At 46.7% G+C, this 24,807-nt stretch overlaps 1 long non-coding RNA gene across 1 annotated transcript; it reads left to right on the top strand.

Annotated features, from left to right (window-relative positions):
- On the top strand, nt 1-21,810 carry LOC109309137. The gene is made up of 3 exons (XR_002100798.1): nt 1-67; nt 10,998-11,129; nt 19,789-21,810. It is a non-coding gene; the product is annotated as an uncharacterized LOC109309137 (long non-coding RNA).
- Nucleotides 21,811-24,807: the final 2,997 nt, after the last annotated feature.

Here is a 24,807-nt window from a genome sequence, read left to right as displayed (position 1 = left end):
CCGCCGTCATCGCCGCCTGCGCCCTCAGCGCCGCCCTCGTGGCCTGCCTGCTGCTGCGCCTCTGCAGGTACCGGGACCCCCGCCCGCCGAGCCCCTCCGCCCACCGCGAGTGGGGAGCCGCTGTTGCTGAGGAGCCGTCGTCACTGGGGAGTGGGGAGCCCTCCCTCATGGGGAACCCGCATCCCTGGGGAACTCTGTCAGGGGTGACCCCGCTCTCCAGACTCTCACTAGGCAGCCCTGTCCCCCAAGGGCCCATGGCAGGGACACCCCTCACTGGGGAGCGCGCCAGGAACCCTGCCTCCAGGACTGCTTGGGGTTGCGGGGATTTCAACTGGGGTCTGGGGCAGCTGTGGGGCACAGAGCACACCAGCAAGGGGGGGGATCCTTGGCCTTCCTTGCTGTGTTTAGGACTCGGGGCTCCTCTCTGGGCTGGGTGGGAGGCCTGGAAACCCATAGCCTTGTCCCCCTCCACAGGGATCTTATGGCTCCCCAGTCCTGCGCCTGCAGGCAGGGGATTGTCTGGGCAGAAAGGTGCCCTCTTTGTCCACTTCGATCCCCACCAAACAGGTGTCAGCTGCCTTCCCTCGTGCCTGGGTTGCTCTGGACACGCCTGTGCACTGGCACCAGTGCTTTGGGCGGAGAAGCATGGGGAAAGCAGGGACCCCATGGGGGTGTAAAGAAGTCTGAGTTCTAGTCTTGGCTCTTCCCCTAATTGACCATAGCAAGTCTAGTCTCCTTGCCTCAGTTGGTCCACATCTAAAAGAAGAATGCATGCAGCAGGCCATCACCTGCTGGTAGCCTTATTTCCCATCTCCCTCAGTCCTTTTCTACAGTTAGTCTCCAGGGAAACACAAACAAAAAACCCCGCTTGATTCGGTCAGAACCCAGTGACAATCTCCTGGAGCAGTTGCCGCAGCCAGCGTGCAGCTTGCATAGAGTGCAGCGAGCTCGCGGAGCGGATGCTCTCTGTCAGACTTGCACTAGCTTTACAGTAGTCCTCTGTAACTGCCGGGTCCTGCGCTGACACATTACTGGCCAGGTGTCTTCAGCTATTCTGTGTGCACCTGCCATCCTGACCTCTCCTAGGGACTTCAGCGAACTGCTGGACTGTCAAAGGTCTCTGATGACATAGACATTGGAGAGCAGGAAATTCAGCAATGCAGGAGTGAGGTAGCGTCGTGCTGGGGTGCCCAGCGCTCTTTGGAATAAACCCCCTGCTCGCAGCATGCCTAGATCTGTGCGCTTTCTGCAGGCTTTTCACTTTTAGTCACCAGAGAGGAAACGGGAGACTCCCAAGACAGCTGGTTGTAGAATCCCAGTCTTTACCCAACTTGGTCTATTAGGCTGGAGTCCCTTCTTGAACCATTCTTTGTAGTAGCTGTAATTCTGCCCAGTTGGAAATAAAACCAAAGGAGAAAAATGTGATGTTCCCTCCCACCTTCTTGAACACTATTTTGGAAGTGGATTTCTTCGGCAGCAGGCCTGTGCTTTGAATGTGTCTGCAGGCTCTGCAGGGCCGTCTGCATTTGGGGCACAGTTACTAGATGTGGGGATAGGTGGCTTTGTGTTTCAGCTGAACTGTTCTTGGCCTTAAGCCCACAGAATTAGGTTTGGTTCAGGGAGAGGCCACAAAACAAATAGGTGGAATCTTGTAGCGTTTATACACGTGCTTCGGGAGTTGGGGGTGCTTTAATTAGAGTGGCTTTAAGAGCTGCTCTAATGAAAGCACTTGGAGCATCTTGTGTATTAGCATCCCACACTTAAAAATGGTGGCGGGGGGGGCATGCTTTATGTAAAGCTTGACAAATGAGCTTTAAATAAAGTGCCCCTGCTGCCATTTTTAACCACAGGGATGCTGATACACAAAACACTGGAGGCTGCTGGAGCACAGCAGTTGCCATGCTCCAGCAGACTCGATTAATTGTGTCTGCTCAGACGAGCTGTAGTTGCAGTGCATCAGAGCAGCATTGCTGCTCGTGTATAGGCACCCTTGAGTTGTGGAACTCCTTTGGCCACTGTCCTGCCAGCCTTTGCAACTGCCCTTGTTGATGGGGTTCAGAGAGTGGACTTGTTAGTCCATCTAGTAAGTCTATCCTTGCTGGGACATGCATGGGTACGACGGTTAACACTTGAAACTTTTATAGGATTGCATGCTGTGAAGAACACCAAAGTCAACCTTATCTTACAATAGGGGTAAAAGGTACCACCTGCACCAGGCTGCACATGTATATAGGGAATACAAGTTCTTGTTCCAAACAGCTTACAGGCTGGGAGAATGCTTCACTCTGGTCTGTTCACTCCTGACTTCACGATGGAAACCTGCGAAGCTTCAATAGTTAACAGGAATTCTGACGGATGGGTGTGTGCAAAAGAAAACAACCTGCAGTGTTGACTCGTATAACTGGCTCTCCAGGAAATGGCAGTTGTTAGAGAGGGAAGAAATCATGTCCCTTGCTTTAAGTAAGAGGCTGTTAAACAGGATCATTTTGCAATTATTGGCTTTTCCAGCATTGCACACTGGAACTGCTTGGGAGAGCGTATATACATATTGGTGCTTAAGGGGACTGTACAGACAACACAGTTAATTGCTAAAAGCAGTGTAAAGAAGTCTGAGTTCTAGTCTTGGCTCTTCCCCTAATTGACCATAGCAAGTCTAGTCTCCTTGCCTCAGTTGGTCCACATCTAAAAGAAGAATGCATGCAGAAGTTCCCAGGATAGCATTCCTGATATTTCCGTAGAAGCCAAATAGCCTCAAACTGTAAAACCCAGTGCTTCAAGCTTTATCCCTACATCACTTAGAAGCAAAATAAGTCCAAATGTATTGAACAACAAGGGCAAGGACAATAGCTGACCAAAGGCAACAAAGATGCTTAGGGAAATAGATGGAGCAGCTGCTTGACCAACTAAGAAGGCTAGGACTCTCCAGTTTGGAAAGGCTGAGAGGGGATAGGATAGCACCTATATATAAAATGACCAAAGGATGGATCAAATGAATTAGGGAGCTGTTTATTCACCAAATCCCAGAGTACAACAACTGGGTGGTACTCACTGAAATGATCAGGCGGTAGGCTTAAAACAGAGATGAGAGAGTACTTTTCTAATGGAGCATGTAGTGCACTTTGGGAACTCGCTGCAACCAGAAGTTAGAGAAGCAGATAGCATAGCAGGGTTCAAACAGGGATTAGACGCATTCATGGAGAACAAGTCCATTGCAAACTATGAAAAATAGAACCATCAGGTGAGTCTTCTCTCAACTCCCTAAATGAGCGATCCAATAGGGAGGGTACAACATGATATGGGTCACTCTAGATATGCCCCATTCATATACTTTCTCTCTAAAGCATCTACTACTTGATACTGTAGGCTGGAAACCAGGTTGGTGGACTATTGGTCTGACCCAGGACGCTTAGGTTATTATGAATCACCTTTAACAGGAAGCACTGCTGAGATTTCCCATGCGAGACTTTTTCCCTGCATGCATTGCTTGTGGTTGTAGCAGCGTTCAGCTTATATAAAAGATTCCCATTATCAGGATCTCTGCCATGTCTTTAATAGAGACAGAAGGGCAGTTCAGACAAGGCGGCTTTAAACTTCTGAGCGCAGCTCTTTATCTGGCCCAGGCTTTTGTGTGTAAACCATTACTCAAATAGCAAAATGAGACAAGAAAATCAACAGCTATGCTTGTACCATGTCAAGCTTAGAGCTGGCAAAATAGACTGGGGAAGAATTCTGTTGTAGAAGAGATCAAGGATTTGCCTTCAATGAAATGAAAAGGCTTTCTTCATCAGAATGAAAGCTTTGCTCAACCCTTTTTTTTAAAGAAAGTGTAATAGTTTTTTTTACTACTGTTGTGGATTCCTATTAGGATTTTTGCTGAAATCTGTGGTTAAACCTTTGCTGTGAAATTACTCTATTTTGCTGGAAGTAAATTATCCCTTTAGACGTGGACTGTTTGAGATGGAATGAATAAGGGCTAGATTGGTTTCTTGCCCTTTCCCCAGCTTCCTAACTTGTTGAGTTTTTGTGTGTGTAATGACAACATTTAAACATGCCTCTTTCCCTTTAGAAGCTAATGATTGGAGTGGCCTTGTCCCAGTAGCTCGGAGCACGGTACTGTCCCAAGAGCTTTGGATTCAGTCTCTCCCCCCACCCCTGACTGCCATGGACTGGGGGTGCCTGGGAGGGTAGCATGCTCTCCATCTGCAGGAGGAAGCACTACAAACTTCCTTCCCCTGTTGATGGCTGGGTTATTCTCAGACACCACTTTTTGCAAAGCATCTCTTATCTCACCCCCAAACAGAAATGGGCTCCATGTCACACCCGAATATTACAGGTCGCAGTCCAAGCAATTACAGTGCTTAAGTATTGTTCAGGAACAGCTCCTGCGGTTGCCCAAAGTGAGGGCTTCTTCCTGTGACCAATTCTGCCTTGGTGTCTCTAAAATACAGAGTGCTCGCCATCCTGGATGCAAGTCCGCTGCAGCAAGTCTAGAGGTGGATCTGGTTCATAGTGCACTGAGTAAACTCCTGAGAGTTAGTACTTGGAAAGGCTTCTGAGACATGACTTCTCTTGGTGCACCTCAACCTTCGGAGCAATGTTGGATAAGCCTGTTTGGTCAAGCTGCATATTTAAAACAAGCCAACCAACCAACCTGCAAGTGCAGTGTCACCAGGGGGAACCAGGACTTAGTCAGTGCAGAGGTGCAATGGGCTGCTGAAGAGCACGACAATAAATAAATCCATGCTGGACAAAGGTACTACATGACACTGATGCACCTTTTGAAAGTTTCTAGCCACTTGCACAGCATTTTTGACCAAAGCAACCTTTTGCCTGATTTCTGCAGCAAATGCTGTTCCTAACTCTTCAGTAACTAGAAAGCTGGTTTAATTAAGTTCTAAAATATTTAAGCATATTGGGTCATCCTACAAGTGAGAGGCCTGGCTGCCCTACAACAAAGTGAAGTTCTCTGTATAGCGAAGGTTTGTCTACGCTACAAATGGTTTTGTAACTGTTTCCTGGGACTGAGCCATAAAAAATGCTGCTAGTGCCTAGAGGGAAGCATGTACTTTTAAGATGTTCCTGTATGGAAGACCCAAGGGTGACCTCAACTGGAAACCTCGCTTCAGAGTTGTGGTTTAATGGTCAGAGCAGGGACCCGAGGGTCCTGTTCCATGGTCCACTGCTTCACTTGCTTTGTGAATTTTGGCAGGTTACTTGCATTCTCTTGGTCTTTCTATGAAATGGATGTAGCACTTTGCACCCTGACAAAGAGGATGTAGGTCTTAAAGTACACACTGGGCGTTTATATAGACGCGCTCCAGGAGGCAAGGGTGGTGGGGCAGCTCTGAGAGCCATGCTAAGTAAATGCAATTAAAAGCCCCCGGAGCATCATGTGCATCAATGTCCTCATGCTAAAAAATGCCGGCTGGGTCCTTTGAACTAAAGCTCATCAAACCAGCTTTAGTTGAAAGTGCCCCACCACCACTTTTCAGTGGGGGGACCATGATGCATGTGATGCTGGAGTCTGGAGAGCACTAATTAACACACTTAAGCAGACTCAATTAATTGAGTCTGCTCCAATGCACTGTAATTACGGCAGCCTCTATGTATGTGTATAGGAGCCCACTTATACTAGTACTAGTCAGTAGTAGGTGCATTGTAGCTATTTTTAAGCATTATCTTTTAACTGAATCATGGCAGGATCTCATTTCGATTTTTCCGGAGGCTTTTTGCAATCTTCTTCCCAGCCTTCAGGCCTCGTACTAACACTTAGAGCAGTTGAACAAGCCTTTACTTCTGTTCATTGTGCCTGTGTGTGTTCCATCTCAAGGACTTGATTGTTAAAAAATGTAGCATCTTCACTTCATTACGTCAAAAGGGGCATCTGAAAGCAGGTACGAGGATCTTAATAGCCTCTGGTTTAACATTAGTGTTTAAAATGTTCCTAAGAGCAGGGAAGCTTGGTTAGCTAGAAGACAGTAAAATATCACATTGATTCTTAAAGATTTCATTCAGTCACTTGTTAGATGCCTATTGTTTCCAGAAACCTTCTGTTTTTGGAAACTTGTTCATGTTCAGGGAGCCTGTTACCAGTAAATAAGTTGCTCCCTGTTGCATTCTTGGAGTATCATCAGTGCTGTTCAGGTTTAGCCTGCCCTATTTCTAATTCCACTTCCAATAAACCTACTTCTAGAAAAGAGTACATTTTTAGTGGGCACCTTTTATATCCTTGCCTTTTCCCTTCCTCCTCCCCAAAATCTGCTGTCAAGAAGTATACTAACGCTGGATCAGAAGTTCTGACTTCTCTCTCACTAGGGTCAAGAGAAGCCTTGTCTTTAGCATCAAGGGTTGGTGTTATAAATAGATTAGGAGCTTCAGTTGTATAATGAGCTAGGGAGTTGTCTTGTGTGTGTTTCCCACCACATGATGTTTCAGTAAGAAGCGTGAAATGCTGCATATGACTCGGGTTTGACCAAAACAGCCCCTGGTCAAACTAGTGAGACAAGCAAGTCATAAACTTTGTCCTTCTCTTCCTGAGCCTTTCATGCACCCTGCTTGAGTCAGCATTGCTCTCCCCCGGGCTGAATAGAAATATTCAGGAAATTCATCTTTTCCCCCATTATAGAGCAGAAAACTTGTGGTAAGTCTGAGGCACTTAAACCCCCAAAGGAATCTGATTACCCAGGAATGAAACTAATGTGTCTGAATTACTCATGAACATGTTGAGCTGGATCCTCCTGAGCGAGGCCAGCAGGTCAGGCATTGCTTTCCTTGTATTAAGCAAGCATGTGCTCACTAATCCTATTTCTATTTAATTGAATGAGTGCTTCCCTTTTGGCTTCAGTGGGAACAGCACTGGATCTAAAGCAAGAGTCTGGTAATACTGGCTCCAATTATTTTGTGGCTGGTACAAATGCCACGCGAGCTTTGTAGATCGACTAACAGATTTTATTTATTTATTTATTTAAAGACCGGGATGACCTGTTTTGATCACCTGCTCCAGTGCTTCTCAACCTTTTCAGACACGAGACAACCCTTGAAAGAGTTGAGGCACCCTTGGAAAATGTCAGCTCTTATTTTCCACTTTCCATTTGACTAGAGAAATTTGGAGCAATTTTTTTTTTGGTTGCAAAGAACTCAGAAAGACTACAACAAACCCAAAGGCTTTTAACACTATGGATTCCTATTTGAAGTCTCTAGGCTTGTTTTGTGAATCGTATGCACACACTGAAGACTGTGTGAATTGTATGTGCACAGTGCTAACAGTGCCTGGCACCCTGCAGCACACCTGAAAGGATTTCAGTGCATTGCAGGGTGCCCTGGCACCTGTATTGAGAACTACTGAGCCAACTCTGACCTGGCCGGCACAGCCCATTGAATTTTGCCAGCTCCTCCCCAACTCTGCCCTAGTCTTTTAGCTAGACCTGCAGCAGTACCCTCCTCTGTCTTGTGGCTCTGCTAACCTCTCAGAATGGTTGGTGCTCCTGCTGTCCCTACATGTGGCTCCTCTGTGTCCCCCAGCTCTACCCTGCATGCTTCTTTACTGATCCACAGCATTTCCTACTTAAACCTGCTAACTGTAGGGGGCTAGATGCATCCAGTTGGGATTGTACAAGTTCTCACTGGAGACCAGGTCTCCAGTATCAAAATCTGCGTTCATGAGTATCCATTATCACTCCTAATAAAGATCTTTCATACAGGGGCATCTCAGTCTGTTATCGGAGGGGCTTGCTTTGAATGCTGCTCCTCACTGCCTTGCTGTTCCTAGCTTCCATCCGATCAGGTTGGATGGCTGTCGTCTGTTCACACGAGGCCTCAACACATTGCGGTTCTGGAGCAGGTCTCAGTAATTCACGAGATGTTCACATGCTCTGGTTCCTGTCTTGCACTGCTTTGCCAATACCTCCATCCCATGAGCGTGATGGATGGTATCTTGTCTGACCATATGTGGTCTTCTCTTATTTCATCATCATTGAAGATTAAAGGTATCCTGGTGAGGCTAAGGAGGTCCACTGTGCAACAAGGGGAGAGGAAACAGGCTGGGCTACAGGCCACATGATGAATCATTTTGTACATGGGTGGGAAACTGCAAGTAATCTTTGTGTGGCTCGCAGTTCTGTCATTATGAAAATTGCCCCCCTGGGATTGCTTATTTCAGAGAGAATTGACTCTTGGTCCTATAGGTTAATAATAAGTACATCATCCAAATATGCCAAGGGGGAACGAAGGAGGGAGGAGGGAAATGAAGGTCTTCTGTTCAGCTGCAAGGAGCTGTTTGTCACTGGGCTCTTTCAACAGCTTGGAAATATGTTGACAAAACCCAGTCTTTGATTTTTTTTTTTCTCCCTTAGCCAACTGTTCTACTTACTAAATGATTGTTGTGGAAAGGTTTTTAGCACTCTCTTATTTATGGTCATAACTATGAAGGTCCTTTTCCAAATGGAACCTGAATACAGAAATTAAAAGAGGGGAACTATCTGGCTACTGGGAATTAACTACCCTTAAATAATGCAGTATCCAGCAGTAATGGTTAGAAAGGCTCCAGAAGCACATCTGCCTGTGTAGAATATAGAGTAATACATTTTTCTAAGTGAGGCGATGACCACTGATGGCCTATAACAGAATATATGCAGACAGAAAAAAAATGGATATTCTTTTAATATGCATTCCTGTGTCACATTATTAATTCATGGTAACACGAGATCCCTCACACCTTGTATTAGCCAATGAACAAATACAAGAATGACACTAGCCAAATAGATTTCATTCAGTCGGACACGTACACGCTTGAGTTGTAATATAGTACAGTGGCTGAATAAATGTTCTGTTGCATATGTGACTTGCAAGATGAGACCTTGCATTTTGCCTGAGCAGTAGAGTAAGGCTGACGGGTGTTTTGTTAGGACCCTAACCCAAGCTCTTAATAATCCTCTCTCACTGCATAGGGTCACTTATTTTAATGGGTGGAGTAATAGAAGAAAACCTCTGCATCCTCTGTGGCACAGGGCAACACAGATTATTACATACAGATTAGTTGATGATGGTGATGGAGACAGATTTTTTAATTCTGTTCAAATTTAGAACATTCAGAGAATTACAATTACACTGCCCAGGGCCTGGGACTTGCTTTATTTAGTCATGGACCTGTGCCAAGAAGGAAACGCTAGACTGAGAAGCCAGCAACAGCTTTTACGTCAGAGAGCTCTCAAATGGTTTCTTTTTCTTTTTTTGAGGTCAGAAGGGACTATTGTTGTCATCATCATCATCTATGATTTCTAGTATAACACTGGAAATAGGACTTCTGTATCATGAACCTGTATGTTAGGCAAACGCATCCAGCACATGGTGTGTGATGTATTGCAGCAAAACTTCCCAACAACAATATGTTCTGAAGACTGGGAAGGACTAACCTGGGACCAGTGATCAGAAACTGTAAGGCTGGCAGAACAACTGGATATCTGACAACTTTGTGGTTGGATTTTAACAAGGATTTTAGGGAGAGAACTTCCGTATGTTGTTGAATGAAACCTTTTCCAGAGTGCAAGCAATTATACTAAGCCCTTCCTTGCTCTACACTAACCCCCTTCTCCTCCAAAAAAGATGAGTTATCCACAGCTTCCTTTAAATGCACCGGCAAAAAACACACAGGCCAACATAACCAAAACAAATCTAGGATTGCGTATAAGCTGTGAGAGGTAGCTCATGACCTTGGATTAATCTGTGCAATAAATAGCACCTCTATAATACAGGGGCTTGGAGTTAAAGGCAGAGTGTTGATTTAAGCTGTATTCTTTTGATGTTTTATGTTAAAGTTATGTTAATGCAAAATACAACCATGGAAGCACCAAGTGTCTGGACTTGGTCTGGCCTTTGGATTCTGTCTCAGTGGCCTAAAGCGGGGATGGAAGGTCTGGGCAGCCTCTGCTCCTCCAAAAAAAAGCTCCAGCCTAGGCATATGCATTGAAGGTCTGGGTGACCTTTTATGCATACACCATGAGCTGGAAGGATCAATGGTTGCCAAAACATGTTAATGCAAGTAAATACTGGAAAATGAATCTCACAATGGGTGCAAACCGCACCCGGCTGTACAAGCTTCTCTGGTACCAAAGAAGTGACTGTTCTTAGAGGAGAGGGATGGTAGGGGTAGCTATTTGTCACTCTGGGGCTCATGATTTTCACGGTTGTTTGCAATACATCCCTGGTGCTTCTAGGCAGAGGCTCTCTTAAATATGTCCCTGCATGTGCCATACCTGGAAATGAGGCAGTGAACCTCCTGTCCCACACCCCCAAAACTACTCCCCTCCCTGTGGTTCTCTTGAGCCCTGTCCCCAGCATGTTTGTGTGGCTGCAGGGGCACCCCGGAGTGGCTTCCTTGCTCCAGTCACAGGTTGCTGCATGCAAGCAGGATGTACCCAAGAGTATTCCCCTGGGGTTGCTGCCAAATGTGAAATTGCCCATATGAAATGACAGGCTGCATTAGGGACTTAACCCAACATCCAGAGGAACCAGAAGGGGGTTTGTCTACTTTCAAGTCCAACCTCAGCTGCCTCTTCCTCCTGTAATTCTTCTCTGATGCCCCGGACTTCTTGGAAGCCCTGGAGCTAGCAGGGATGACATGGTTTCCTCCTCTAAGCACGTTGGCTGTCCTGGTGGCTGCCTCTGCCAATTAAGCCTTTGTCTGACTTATCGAGTACAGCAGCACGGGGACTTGGTGAGCCGCTGCGCGAGCACGTTTGCCCTGGACATTGAAGGATCATGGGCTGGTGCGTCTGAAGCAGCAAGACTGACATTGATCTGGATTACAGCCGACAGGACACTGAGCTCCTCAGTGATGGGCACAAGTGGCAGCTCAGGGAAGTGGGGAGGGGAGGCTCTGGCTCCACAGGCCAAGCATCAGGGAAGCCTCAGTAGCCCAGAAACATTTAGGACAGTGGGTTGCATGTCAGCTACCCCTCCTGCTGTAGAACAGTAGCAACGAGCTCCCTCTCTCATTTCAGGTCTGGCAAGAGGATTAGGAAGACCCGAAAGTATGACATAATCACGACTCCAGCTGAGCGGGTAGAAATGGCTCCTCTGAATGAAGATGAGGATGATGACGAGGACTCCACGGTGTTTGATGTGAAATACAGGTAATTGTTGCATGCATGGCCTGGTTACAAGCAGCCTCAGGGGCTGCATTAGCTGAACAGACAGGTCTAGCTTCTGTGCGCCCACGCACGCTCGCACCTCAAGTTGCAGCTTCCTCCCTCTGCTGTCCCCTTCATTCAGCACAAGCCTCACTGCTCTGGTCTCTGGCTCAGGCACCTGAAACCTGCTTTGGCCTGCCCTGGCATTTACCTCTGTTCGTGGAAACACGCTCTTTCCAGGGGCATTGCGAGCCTTGCTCCTCTGTTGTGGGGAAGTGTTGTCAGATGAGCTGTGCCTAAACACAAAGCAGCTTAGCAAGTTCAACTTTGGTGCTTGGCTGCTTGTTGCACCCAGTCATTCTCTGGATGTGGTAGTTGCTGGGGGAAGGTGCACTTTTTCTGTACAGTAAGGTCGTCAATGCCATCAGATGTTCTTAGAGTGAATGGGTGGTTTTGGGGGTGAGACTGGAGATATTTTCATAAGACCAAGAGAAATTGAATGGGATTCACAGTAACGCTACAAGGGAAAGTCATCCAGTAGCAAAATGTCGGATAAGCAAAAGAGGAGAACTGGAAAGTCTGACCAGGGAGAGACCTAGCCACATGTGTAGGGTGAATGGGTTCGGTCCCTGTATTCAGAGCTACTTCTCGCCGTGGGTTCCGTTAGCACTGGGTGGAAGAAACACTTTCCAGGGTTTTCAGGATAGTCTGTAGACTTGGGCACACCTTGGTCTGAAGCATCTGACAGGCTTTATCCTGCTGATATACTTGTCCAGGCCCTCAGTATTGGGCAGGTAGAGACTATCTGACATGAATGCTTCTTTGTCTAGTGAAGGTTTCATTAACTTCAGGGATCCCAGCAACTCCTAGTTCCTGTCAAACTTCAGCTGACTTGCATTGTCCTCACTCCACCTTGTTTTGAGAGTGGGAACAATGTGTTCATGCCAAAGGGCACTCAGTATGTGGTGGCTTGTGGTTTCTTTTGGTAGCTTACCAAGTAACTCAATGCCTCTCTCCCTGAAGGAATAAGGCAGGGGTCAAAAGCAAGCAAACAACGAGGATGAGTCAATCTTGGAATTGTTTAAATAATTTGGTCCCAAACCAGTCTCATCTTTCCCTGGCACTTTCCTAGCCCAACTGTCAAAGCGCCACATAGATCATCTCTGACTGCAGCCTCCCTGAGTAGCTTCCACTCAGCCTCTTGAAGAGGGCCTATCTCATGGGAAGGCCGCCTCTGAGTCTCTACTCTTACATGTGTTTCATTAGTGTGGCTGTGACAAGCACAACAGAAACAGATCAGGAGAAGGAAGACCTGCTTGCTGCTTGATGCAGCCTTCAGAGAGCTACACCAGGTTATTGAAGTAAGTGGGAGTTGGGATGCTTAAATCCAGCATTTCTAGAGGGGAAAATTCAGTCTTTGATTTAGACCAGGGCTGTCCAACTTCTAAGGGGCCATACAGGCCACACCTCTCCCTGTGTGTCCCCTGCTGCACCATGAGCCCCCCACCCAAGAGATTGAGCCTTTTTGCCTCAGTTTACTTTTTTGTAAAAGGAGGGTCCCTCTTTTGGATGTGTAGTGGTAACTAATTTACCTGGTAGCCTTAAAGTAGGACCCAGAGAGTTCTCATAAACAGATCCATGTTATCCTGGCACGAAGTGGCGAGTGGTGTTCTTCGGGGTCCATGCTTGGACCAGTGCTTTTCAGCATCTTTATCAGAGGATTTGGATGGGGGAGTGAAAAGCTTGCTGGCCAAGTTCATGGACGACACCAAGTTATGGGCAGTGTGGTCATGTCAGAAGATAGGCTGCATATACAGGTGGAGCTGGACAGGCTCGAGAATTGGGCAGACTGGAACAAGATGAAGTTTAACATTTCCAAGTGTAAGATGCCCCATCTGGGGGCAAACAACCCTCAACATACATACAGGCTCGGTGGTGACAGCCTGACTTGCACCATGGGTGAAAGAGACCTAGGGGTAATGATTGACCACTGCGTGAACATGAGACATCAGTGTGGGGCGGTGGTCAGCAGGGCAAACAGCACGCTGGCATGCATCAACTGATGCATCGTGTAAAACTAAGGAAGTGATACTCTCGCTATGCTCAGCACTGGTGACACCACAGCTGGAGTACTGCGTCCAGTTCTGGGCGCCACACTTCAATAAGGACATGGAAAAACTTGAGAGGGTACAGAAAAGAGCCATCAGTATGATCAGGGTCTTGCAAGGCAAGCCATGCAAAGAAAGGCTGAGGTACCTGGGCCTCTTTAGCCTAAAGAAGAGAAGGTTGAGAGGGGACTTGATAGTGGTTTACCACCATATCAAAGGAGTGCATCAGGAGCTTAGTGAACAACTGTTCATTAGGGCACCCCTGGGGAAGACCAGGACCAATAGATACAAACTCTGCTTCAGGCTTAATACCAGGAAAAACTCTTTCGCAGTCATGGTGTCCAGTCTGTGGAATAAACTCCCGCCAGAGGTGGTGCAGTCACCTACCCTGGAAATCTTCAAAAGGAGACTGGACAGTCACCTCGCTGGGGTCACTTGACCTCGGTTGTCTTCTGGCCTAGAGCAGGGGGGCTGGACCTGATGATCTGCAAGGTCCCTTCTAGCCCCTAGCAATCTATGAATAATTGGAAGTGTGGCTTTATCATTGGCCAAAGGGCGCTGTAGAAACACAGGCTATCATCCCAGCCAGCGGAGTCCACTTTCATCAAAGGGTTGCTGTGGCAAGTGACTGCTTTTCCCCCATTCAGATCACTCCTGAAGGGGAACTCTACTCTCAGTCTTGCCACCTCCCTCCCATCCCCCCAAACAGCTTCCCAGCCCACCACCTTGTGTATGCACACTGGAGCCGCAGACTGCCTCATTTGTGCTGGATGGCATGGACCACTATGTTGGCGTTTAGTCCATAAAGAACATGCGGGGCTTGCCGGGCATTGGATTCTGCACCGGACTGGCTCTAAAGGGAAGAAAAGAGGGAAGTGCCGGTTTGTGTGCCAGGAGCACAATAAAATGGAAATACCACTTTTAATAAAGGGACAGAAGTGCAGTGCATGTGGGTAGCCATAGCACTGTTGCTGGACCAATAAAAGGGCTGTTTTTTAATATTTAGCTAGTGCCTATATATTTTAATGAGGCTTCATTAACTGCTGCTTATGGGAAGGCTTTCTTATTCCCCCGATAGCAAACACTCCCATCTCCTGCCTCCAAAAAAACCCCCTTTCAAATGCTGAAACCCAGATATATCAGAGGAAGTTGCAGAAGTGTTGGCAGGGTCAGTGCACCAGGGAAGGGATGAGATGGATATTTCCAGCTCGTTAGCTAATTAAGGCAAAATGTAATGACCTGCTACATCCTGGAGGCAGCATGAGCAAGGCTGAGGTCTGGCACATAATGCTGCATGATGAGCCCTCCTGGGGCTGGGGGATCCCTGTTCCCACTTCCGTATCATTTTTTTTCTTTGTTTAAAACATCTGCAGGTACCTCCTGCCAGCTAGGGCAGCGTGTCCTGCTCTTTTCCACCAGCGTCCCATTTCTTCCCAGTGAGCATTTCCTCTTCTTGGCAGCCTCCCTCTGATCATCTGGCCTAGTGAATCTTGCCATACTGATCACTGGCTGCATCCCCCTCACAGGAGTGCAATACATGGACTTCCCGGCAGCCCTTGCGTGAGCATGCCAATGCTTGGACTGGAACAGCTTGCTTGGAGTCGGGCTAACCACTGTTCAGCCGTTCATCATGCTGGTATCCAGTGGCATGGTGCCGTACACTCGTCTTGAAGGATGTGGCTTGCGCAGTCATGCTACACTTTTAGCATTTGCACCCACCCGTCCTGCTAGGTACGACTTTGCAATGTATACGCTGTCCTAATTAAATCCTCTAGATGGGAAGGGAAACCCTAGAAACAACCCCAAAACCTCTAAAATCCTTTCACGCAAAGTCATCTGCCAGTTCTTAGCATCACTCCCAGATCCGTCCAGGCTGTTGGCCTACAAAAGCTTGGTCCATCATTTGAAGAAGGAAAGGAATAAACATTTATTATAACCTTTCATTCCTTGAGCGCCTTCTATCAGGAGGGAGCCTGAAGCATTTGGCTTAGACAGGCATCCCTGAGGAAAGCTTTGGAGCGCAGAAGAAAGGGAGTGGGGTTAATGGGAGCTAATATGAAAGGCATGTATATCAACTTCGATGTATCATGGGTATATTTGGCTAACACCTCGATGCGTTCTTTGGATATGCCAGAGCAAGACTTCAGACTTCTAGGTCCGAGGTGGCAGAGACCATTTGGCTGGAATACCATGCTGCTGGCTGCTTCCTGTCACTTCCTGCATATAAACTGTCTTAGGGCTGCTTCTATACAAAAATCACTTCTCTGGCTGGCTGATGCACAAAGGACCAAAATACACATAGGCTTGTAATTTGGGTCCATCACAAATCTTTTAGAAGTTGTGGGCAGGTTCTGTGTCACTATAGCATCTGACAGAGCCAAGCAGACACTTGCATCTGTGTTCTGTGGAATAATTAAAGTTTTAGGCTCTCTCCTCTCACCCCTGGCAAATAGCATTTTAATTAAAAGCCTCGCAGCAGAGTGACAGCAGCAGGGGAGAAGTGGCACGTGCCTTTCCAATTGTGCTCATACAGGCAGTTTGCTTCCTTTGATGCTTTGTCCTTGCACACCGTGTTTCCAGGTTTGAGCGAGTCACAGAGAAGCAGCAGACGGCATCAGCTGGGCTGAAGGCAGCCTCTTTAGGATTTCCTGCCTCTCGCTGCTGCCAGCTGTGTTGGTAGGACACCCCTCCCTACACACACAAAGCGGACTCATTAGACTACTTCACAGTCTTAACTAAGGAAAGCCCTGTCAGTGGGTACTAAAGTCACCTGTATGACAGACACAGGCATGTACGTGCCTGGATTGAGTTTCCTATTCTCCTTCACATTGCAGGGAAACAGCTCTGTCAACAACACCTCTAATCCTGAGAGCTTGCTTCTGTGTGACAAGAGGCTGAACATGTAAATCAAAGCCTGTCACACATCAGAGAGGCAAAGCCACTTAGGCAATAACACCTACTTGAAAAGCCTCACAGAAACAGTTTAATGTGGAGTTGTGTTTTGGTGTGTTTGCTTGTGTGTGTTTTTTTTTTTTAAAAACCCAACAAATTAAACTACAGAGTCCAGAGGCAGCTCTAGTGGGGAGTGCGGAAGCTTTTGCAGGCAGAAGGAAATACAGGACCACTTTGGTGTTTTGGACATTTGGCCCAGTCCATATTGCCATTGGCTAGCATCATAGACAAGTAAGGACCTGGCAGGCACTTCGCAAGGTCATCTAGTCCAGCCTCTGCTCAAGGCAGGATCATCTCTATCTAAACCACCCTAGAAAAGGATTAGTCTAATCTGTTAAAATGAACGATCTTTGCACAATGCCTCAAAACATCAAAACACTCTAACCTGCCACAGGGAAAGCAGGGGGACAAGGGCACTGTCAATCAGAAGAGGACCCTGCCTCCTGCTACAGAGGAAGGCAAAAACCTCAGAAGTCCATGCCTGTCTGATGGTGGGGTATTGCCATCAAGCGGCTCGCTGGCCTACGGGAAGAGCATTTGTCAGTATTTTTCATGTTGTAGTAGGGTTGGAGTGTTGTGGCCACAATGGTGCTGAATGTCCTAGAAGCAAGGGTTTTTGTGACCCAAGGAAGTTCATCTGATGCCCAAGACCTTGTCTAACAGCTCTCCCAACTGCACAGTTGGTCCAGCTAGAAGTAATGCAAAAAAGCCTTGTCCTCTGGTACATCTCCTGATAGACCGGTGCCTGTTTTGCACCTGAGTGGGTCTTGGTTAGGAGCTGTCAGGATAAAAAACAGCAGAGAAACTTAGGCTTAGTTTATGATGCAGAATTTTGCTGCAAACTTAAAGCAAGCACTTTTTGAGCCCCCCCTGCTTTGGCAGTACCCTCCAGCCTGACAGCAGCATTGTGCTGTCGTGGTCGAGTGGAGGCAGGCATCTGCTGACAGCCAGCTGAAGGTGTGAAGTCCATTTGGCTGTGGGTGCCATCCCAGAGCGCACATGGTGCTCTGGCAGCATGGCTGTCCTAGTAGAGCTACCACAGGCACATGCTCAGACACCTTGATGGTGGCAGCTGCTGTTGGCAGCTGGGGCAGCTTTGTACAGATACAGCCCTGCTTAGGGACCAAACTAGGTTGTCGTAGCAGTGACTCTTGGCACTTGGCAAAGGTGGGGTTGCACCTTGGTAAAGGTGCCAGAAAACAACTGGGTTCCTCTCTTCTAGACCCAAACTTTTCTGTCCCCTTCTTTTTAAAAAAAACAAAATACTATAGCCCCTCAAGGGCCTCTTTCATTTGCCAGTTAGCACCGTGCACTGACACCAGAGCAAAAACTTCCATAGACTTCGTAACGTTCCCTGAGAGCCGCCCTGATAAAACCTTTTGCTCAATAACTTGAGGGCACCTCTGGTAACCAGCAGGGACTGTAGACAAAGGCTGGTACGGTATCAGGTTTGCTTTCACGTCCTGCTTTGGAGCCCTCTGTTTGCTTAGTGTCATTAGAACAATTGTCCGTTTAAACTCAATAGCAAAATGAAACCTTTACAGAAAAGGTAAAAGGATGGAGTTATTGGGGGAGAGTTAATGAGCTTAATGCACTGAGGAATTGCCTGTGTGCTTCTCCAGAAAACTGAAGACACTGAACTAATACCCATTGCTTCTCATAAGCCAAAGGATCGGAGAACACCTCTAGGGGCTTGGCCCTGCATTGAAATGCAGCTTGCACTGGGGTACAGCACACTAGCCCTGTTGCATGCAGCAGGCTAATTTTCCCTCTAACAAACACAGGTTTTGGGTAGTGCGCACTCCATGTGGAGCACGTGGCAGGTCTGAGGGACATACTTCATGCAAGCCCTGTTTGTGGGATTTGGTACATGGGGGTTGTCTGTGGGCCCTGCCGGCCCGTGGACCCAGCCCCCTACCATTCATCCAGCTTGTAGACCCAGCTGTGTGCTGTTCATCCAGCTTGCAGGGCTTGATGAGTTTGACATCCCTGCTGGAAGGCGTTGAGGTGCTGTGGTGATTATGGATGCCATGTGAGAGCCCGGAACAGAGTAACTAGGGGGAACATGGGGAGACAGAACATGGGTATCTGGGTGGGAATTTCCCCAAGATCTCTAAGTAAATACATGAAAAAAAATTACAAATGCTTTCTGAAGCTGATCAAAGTCTTCATCTCTCCCCTGCACTTTCTTTATATTCATTAGTTTGCTTTCAGTGAAGAGCATCTTCCCACCCCGTCTTCTAGTAGCAGCAAAACCAAGAGGCATTTTGGGACCAGGGCATTTTTCCAAGTGTCTCCTGCTCTTGCTATGAGAGTGCCTCAGGAGAGGGGCAAGGTGTTGTACCCACACATACAGATAAGGCAGAGCAAATGAGCGGGGAAGTGGATGGTTTCAACCCAGCTATACCTAGCATCAACTGGAGAGCAACAGTATAAGCCCTTAAGCACAAGTGCTGTAGTGGAGAGGCAGAGGGACTAGTGCAGCTTATACCTTGGTGCTAAGGAATAGGTGGGGGGCAGCACATACTGGGGAGGTTCGCTTTGATTTCCACCCCAGCTTGTCTGTCTACGAGCCGTGGCACCAGGATTGTAGGGCTCCGTTTTCACCCAGGCTCAGTTTTGCAGGTTGCTGCTGTCTGGGAGTTACACAGGAGGTAATGAGTCCCCATCTGTAGAAGCTATTCCCTTCTAGAGCCTAAGAGCCTGTGCAGCCTTGAATGGAGAGCAGCATTGTCTGCTTATTACAGCAAGGTGTTTGGTCCCCAGAGAGCAGCTATAATGGATTTCTTGCAAGTGAAAGCCAGAGGCCTTTTCTGTCTGATACAAGGGGAATTGCACTGGGTTTGTAACTGCTTACATGTATATTTTTGCAGCAGCAGCAGGCAGAGCCATAAAGGGGCCTGGATAAATGGGGGACATAGTTTATTCTTGTCCAAAGGGTGAAAAATCACTGACTCATTCATCATTTGCTGTAAATGCAACCTGGAGCTTTGTAGCTGCTGGAAGGGTTTCCTGGCCAGGCACTTTTTGAAGCCCAGTCTCTGGCCCCACCGAGTCAGGCCACAAAGAAAAAGGCTGAGGCCAGAAGCTCCCAGCTGGCTAGTGCAATAGGTACAGGCCTTGCAGTCCTACCCAGAAGGAAGTTAACAGCCAAAAGAGCCCCTGTGCAGGGTTGGTGGTATGGTAAGAAAACTACCTTCCTTAGTGGGGCTAACATGGGAAACGAGCAGTGTTGTTACCGGGCTCAGGACCTCTGTTCTGTGCTGCAAAAGCTGCCCTCTGCTCTTCAGGCCCTGGCTGCAGTCAAGCTCTCCTGACTTTTGCTTGACCGCCTTCTTAACCCCACCCGTTGTTTGCCTGGATTGCTCTCTTGCTTTCCTCAGTGCATTAAATCAGGTCTATGTCCAGCGTCACCATGGAAATAAACCTCCAAGGGAACTGATAGCGATCAGAAGTGAATACTATTATTTCCGTCTTGGGGAACTCCTCTTCCCCTTATCTTGTACACAAATTCCCAGCTCTGCCTGTGAGTGATTTAACTACAGACCTTCCCTGACCATGCCAATTCCTTTTGCCATTTGTCTCTCCCCTCCCTCCCCCAGGTAAAGCTGTTTTACGGCGTGACGGTGCCCCGGGAGAAGTCCGCTTGCTGTCAAGAGACCTGCCAAAGCCTTCACCAGGACGTGGGGAGGTGTTAATCTCCACAGCACCAAACCTTGTTCCCTCCATGCCAGCGATTGTGCCATGCATAGGAGCAGCTGTTGAACTTCTGCCTAAAAACATGGCCTTTCGGCTCCCAGCTTTCAGACTCCCACGTAAGAACGACCCACATTCGTCCTGCCAGACTCTGCTCTCTCCCTTGAAGGTGCGGGGCTAAAGAATGAAGGATGGATGCAGCGCTGCACAGCAGTTTCTCAGCTCAAATGTATTGCATAAAATGGGAAAAGGAAACCAAAAGTCAGCTCAGTGGGCCCAGGGCACTCATTTCCCTTGAAGCAAATCAGATAAACACTTTGGTCTTTGTTCGACAGATCAGATGTTTAAAAGACTTGGAGTTGGATCGTTCTAAGCCACACAGAAATGACTTGCCCATCAGACGAAGGCTAGTGACAAAACTCAAAGCCATACCAAAATGTGACTGTCCATCTGTGGTGTTGGGTGTGTGTGTTTTGTTTTTTTGACTGATGTAGAAAATTGTGATGACTTGCTACTGATTTTATCAATTGCACTAAGCCCTTTTCTAGTGATGTATTCCTCACTGAGAGGAAACGAGGGCAGCAGAAAAAAAAATAAGGCAAGCCCTGTCACTACAAGAATCTTGGATTAGAGAAAGTATAGCTATATTTTTTTATAATTATCTGCCCTTCCACAGAAAGGCAGTATGGTTTGTGCTGTCCTGTGTCCTCTGACCACTAACTCATCTGCTTATCCTATATTTTAAAGTAATCTTTTTACATAACATCTGATGATGTGCAGCTGTTAAATTGCAGGAAAACCACACTACAGCTTTTATTTTTCCCTTGCAAAGAAATTTCTCTGCACCAAAAACTGGAAATTTTCCCCTGACTACTTAGCAAACAGATCCTGTTTGACCGGGACACATTTCCCCTCTGCCCTTACCTCCACCATGCTTCAGTTTGCAGAGGTCAGAGCTATGGGACAGTGCTTTAGAAATGTTAGATTATTGGTAATCCAGGTGGATTAAGCTCCCTAGCCCACACGTTTTACACACAGATTCTGGGCCATTCTCTGCAAGTGAGGATTTCAGGGTTATTAGCTTGGTTTCTCTGTTTCATGGTCTTTCTGAAAAATAGCCATGCAGTTCAGTTTTGATTGATGGGCTCTTCCTGGTTACTCTGTCACACCTCTACTTGGTGAGGTTAATCCATGTACAGCCCTGCCTATCCTGATGATATCAAATTCACTCCTGATTCTTGTGAAAGCAGCATCATTTTGCTCAACACCAACTCTGCAGCTTGAGCTGGGATTGAGAGAGTCTCTTGCAATGTCCCCTCACTAAGGTGATGTTTTTCAGTTTTTTGGGGGTTTCTTGTAATCCTGCATTCAGGTACTGTGGATATGATTCAGCTGCTTTGTCACAACATGTCCGTTTTGAACTGTCCCAGCCCTTGTGCTCTTACTCCACACCACTTTGGGTCCTTGCAAAAATGCCTGTATCCTGCAAGACCTCCCTGCATTAATGCAAGCGAAGCTGTAGCTGGCATTTAGCAAACTTGCATTGCATTTTGGCATCTTTTTTGCTCCTTGGTGTACCTGGCCTTGACATTCTACATTTCTTCCCACTTATCACTATTTTTTTCTGTAGACAGTTAGAATAGTGGCACCATAAAACATGTTGCGGTCCAGATGTGCTCCATGCATGTCTGACTTCATTCTTGCTTTATGGGCCTGTGCATTTTAATTCCTGTTGGCTGGCCAGAGCCTGCACACCTGTGGAAGAGTGAGCTGGACCCCAGGGTGCCTGCTGCAGTCTCAGCTCATGCTCCAGTTGTGTGCATGATATGGTTTGCAGCTAGCCTCCACACAAGCCAATTCCAGCTGGGTTTTCAGATCCTGGAGGAAGCCTGACAGCAAAGGAAAACTTCTGTTTGGACTTGACAAAAAAAAAAGCCACAAGGAACCTTCTGAAGCAATTTTTGCTGTCACTTTTCAGACTGTTCCTGTAGTTTTAAAGTGATCATTCGCAAACAGGAGCAGAATCCTATTCTGTACAGAGCAGAGAAAGCAGTGAAGGCTCATGGAAGTAAGCAAAAGGTGATGAACAGAAGTTTGCAGCACCGTTGACTTCCATCCAATCCCTTACACAACACAGTCCATACCAAACGGATATTCAGGCAAGGCTTCCCAGCTGGCTGCACAGTGGAAAAATCCCATAGCGGAGCTTTGAGTAGCACATTAGCTATCAAGGCTATATAAAGGTCCTATATTTATCCTTTCATTTGTGGAATGAATTACAGTCATTCCATGGAGCTGGGATTGAGCAATACTTAATGCGTCGGCCAAGAAGGAAATGGTTAGGGCAGTACCAAGCAGGCAGAGTTAGAAATAGTGGGAACCAGCGGCTTGGATGAGATGCGTGGGTGGAAGCGGGGATTAGCTCACAACCAAAGAGCTCATCCCGGTTCTGTTGAAGGAAAGAGTAAGAACAAGTTAAGTTGACTTGCTCTTTCTAAGGGCTGGTGACTTTGCCCAAGTTGACAGGAATCTTTTCATTGACTTCGGTTGCATGTCAGGTCCCAGGACTTCTGAGCTTAAGCCTATTCCTTGGAACCACTTTGTCCTATTGTCCTCAGGCAAACCTCTGGATGAGGAGCACATGCTTTGAAGTTACCCAAGGTAGATTGTCAAAGGCACCCGAGATAAGGGCAGTTCAACCCCTGTTGGCTCTTTCTGAAAATCCCAAGCTATGAGCATAAGCTAATGTGTGTTGGGAGGAAAGCAGCAGCTGCAAAATGAAAGGAAGTGCAAATTTTTTTTTTTCCAAACATGGGACAATGCTTACCTCTCTGCAAAGGTTGCTGTCTGTGACTTAACGTGGTTGAATATAGTTTATAGCTTTACTTAGTTTAAAAATCTAAGAGCACTCAATGTGACTAATATGTATATTATATTTGATTTTTTTTTATTGTAATTTAGTTAAGACATAATTGACTTGGATTGTGTAACAAGTGATTTTAAGGTTCTGGTTGATGGAACAGCCATGAACCACTATGTGTTAAGAGTAAAGTGTACATGTTGTACCTGTATTACACTGCAGAGAGTCTGGCGGTGCCTATTGTGTCTCAAGGTTTGCTGCTGTTTGCATTGCACAGTCTCAACGTTTGCTTTGTTAACAAATACTTTCAAAGACATATTCTATTAGTTGCAGCAGATGAAAACACTATTGTAAGGTATTCATGTGTAACTCAGCATACTGCTTCCAGGGTCCATTTCAAATGCTTTTTTAATCCAACCAACAAAGCAAGCAAGTCTCAGGTTTTTCTATAACCCTACCCGTGAAACTTGAAGCCTCTTTGCTCTGACCCCAGTCCTGTTTGGGTAAGCTCAGATTGAAAAACTGGAAGATATATCTGGTAGAACTCTGTGCCTCGATAAATGGCCCTTCTAGCTTGCTGAGACCAGGGACACGTCGCTGTCTTCTGCCATAAGAAGATAGGTTTTCCCAGCAAAATGTGGAAATGGCTGCAGACGCTGGTTCAGAATGTTAATTTGTCAAAAACTCAAAATTTATTCTGTGTGTAGACTGATGTGCATATAAGTGAGCACACAGATATGGTAGTATTTGGATGTCCAATTCATTGCAAGTGCCCCTTCATAGACACTGTAGACAATGGGATGCTGGCAGAGTGGAGACTGGCTTTAATTTTGTTCTTTAAAAAAAAAAAAAATGAGTTTCTGCCACTGTAATTATTGCTTGAGGATCTGTAAGGACCATATGTCCTTGTTTTTGCAGTTGCCAGGTCATTGTTAAAAATGTGTATTAGAATTTATCATTGCAACTAAAGCTTCCTTTTATTTCTTTTCTTTTTTTAAACGGCAGTGCAACTCTCAATGGACATTTCATGTTTGAGTAAGAACCGTTAACATTAAACGTTTTGGTAACTGCCCCTGTGTTGAGTTCTGTTTGAGAAGGTGACACCTGGTGAAGTTTGTTCAGTATAGAGCAGACCATTACTCTGTCCCTTGCTAAAAATGAATGCCAGGATCTATGATACAAAGCTTTTGTCTGGCGTGCCCAAAACAAACCGGGTCCAAAGGTGCATGTGAAAACAATGCAGAGGGGAGCTTTGGCAAGGCAGAAAAGGAATGGGTGAAGTCCAGCTCAGTCCCTAACAGGAAACTAAATAACTTGGGTTTGAGGAGTCAAAAGGCTTTGACCTTCCTCCCACTCTTACTCAAAGGTTAGCATTTCCCAGCTGTCAGTGCACTGAGCCATTCCTGTTACCTGAACTTGCCGTAGGTAATTTCGTATCACACAACTGCCCCAAGATGCCTGGTCCCCTGGACAAATCCTCCTTCCCCGTTCAAGGGGCAGCTCTGCCACCTGCTGCCAGGGACCCTACACGATTTTCCCTGTGGTGCCAAAAGCGTCCACATTATTCTTAGATATATACCACAGCTTTCTCACTTCTAATGCCAGGGCATCACCTACCTAACAGACATGGTCCAGATGTTCCTAGGTGTCTCTTGAGATCCTTGGATACCAAGTATGCTAGCCATTCAGTGGTGTGCAGTGGGTAACAAAGCTGTGGTTCAAGACAGTCTATGGATTGCTGGTCAGATCTGCACCCATGCTATAACCACAAGTCTCCTTCATGGACCGGTATTCCTCTTGTATAACCCTTAGGTCCCAGCCCCTGGAAGAGGGGACTTGGGGATGCATCACCCCTTGCATGAATTCAAGCTTTGTGCCTCCCTAAAGCCCATATGATCATCTTGGTCTTGATGTCTTCACTCCTTTCTTGATAACAAACACAGTAATAGTCTAAAAGTAATTCTATGCTGCAGACAACGGGAAGATGTTCTCCCTTTTAAATTATGTCCCACTGCTGGCAAAGCAAATCTGAACTTCTTGACTCATAATAAACCTATCAAAATGC

Source organism: Crocodylus porosus, unplaced genomic scaffold, assembly GCF_001723895.1.
Source record: "Crocodylus porosus isolate Cpor-Errol unplaced genomic scaffold, CroPor_comp1, whole genome shotgun sequence".
Classification (NCBI taxonomy): Eukaryota; Metazoa; Chordata; order Crocodylia; family Crocodylidae; genus Crocodylus; species Crocodylus porosus.
The sequence above is the reverse complement of the archived record's forward strand: the minus strand, read 5'-3'. Positions and strand labels throughout refer to the sequence as shown.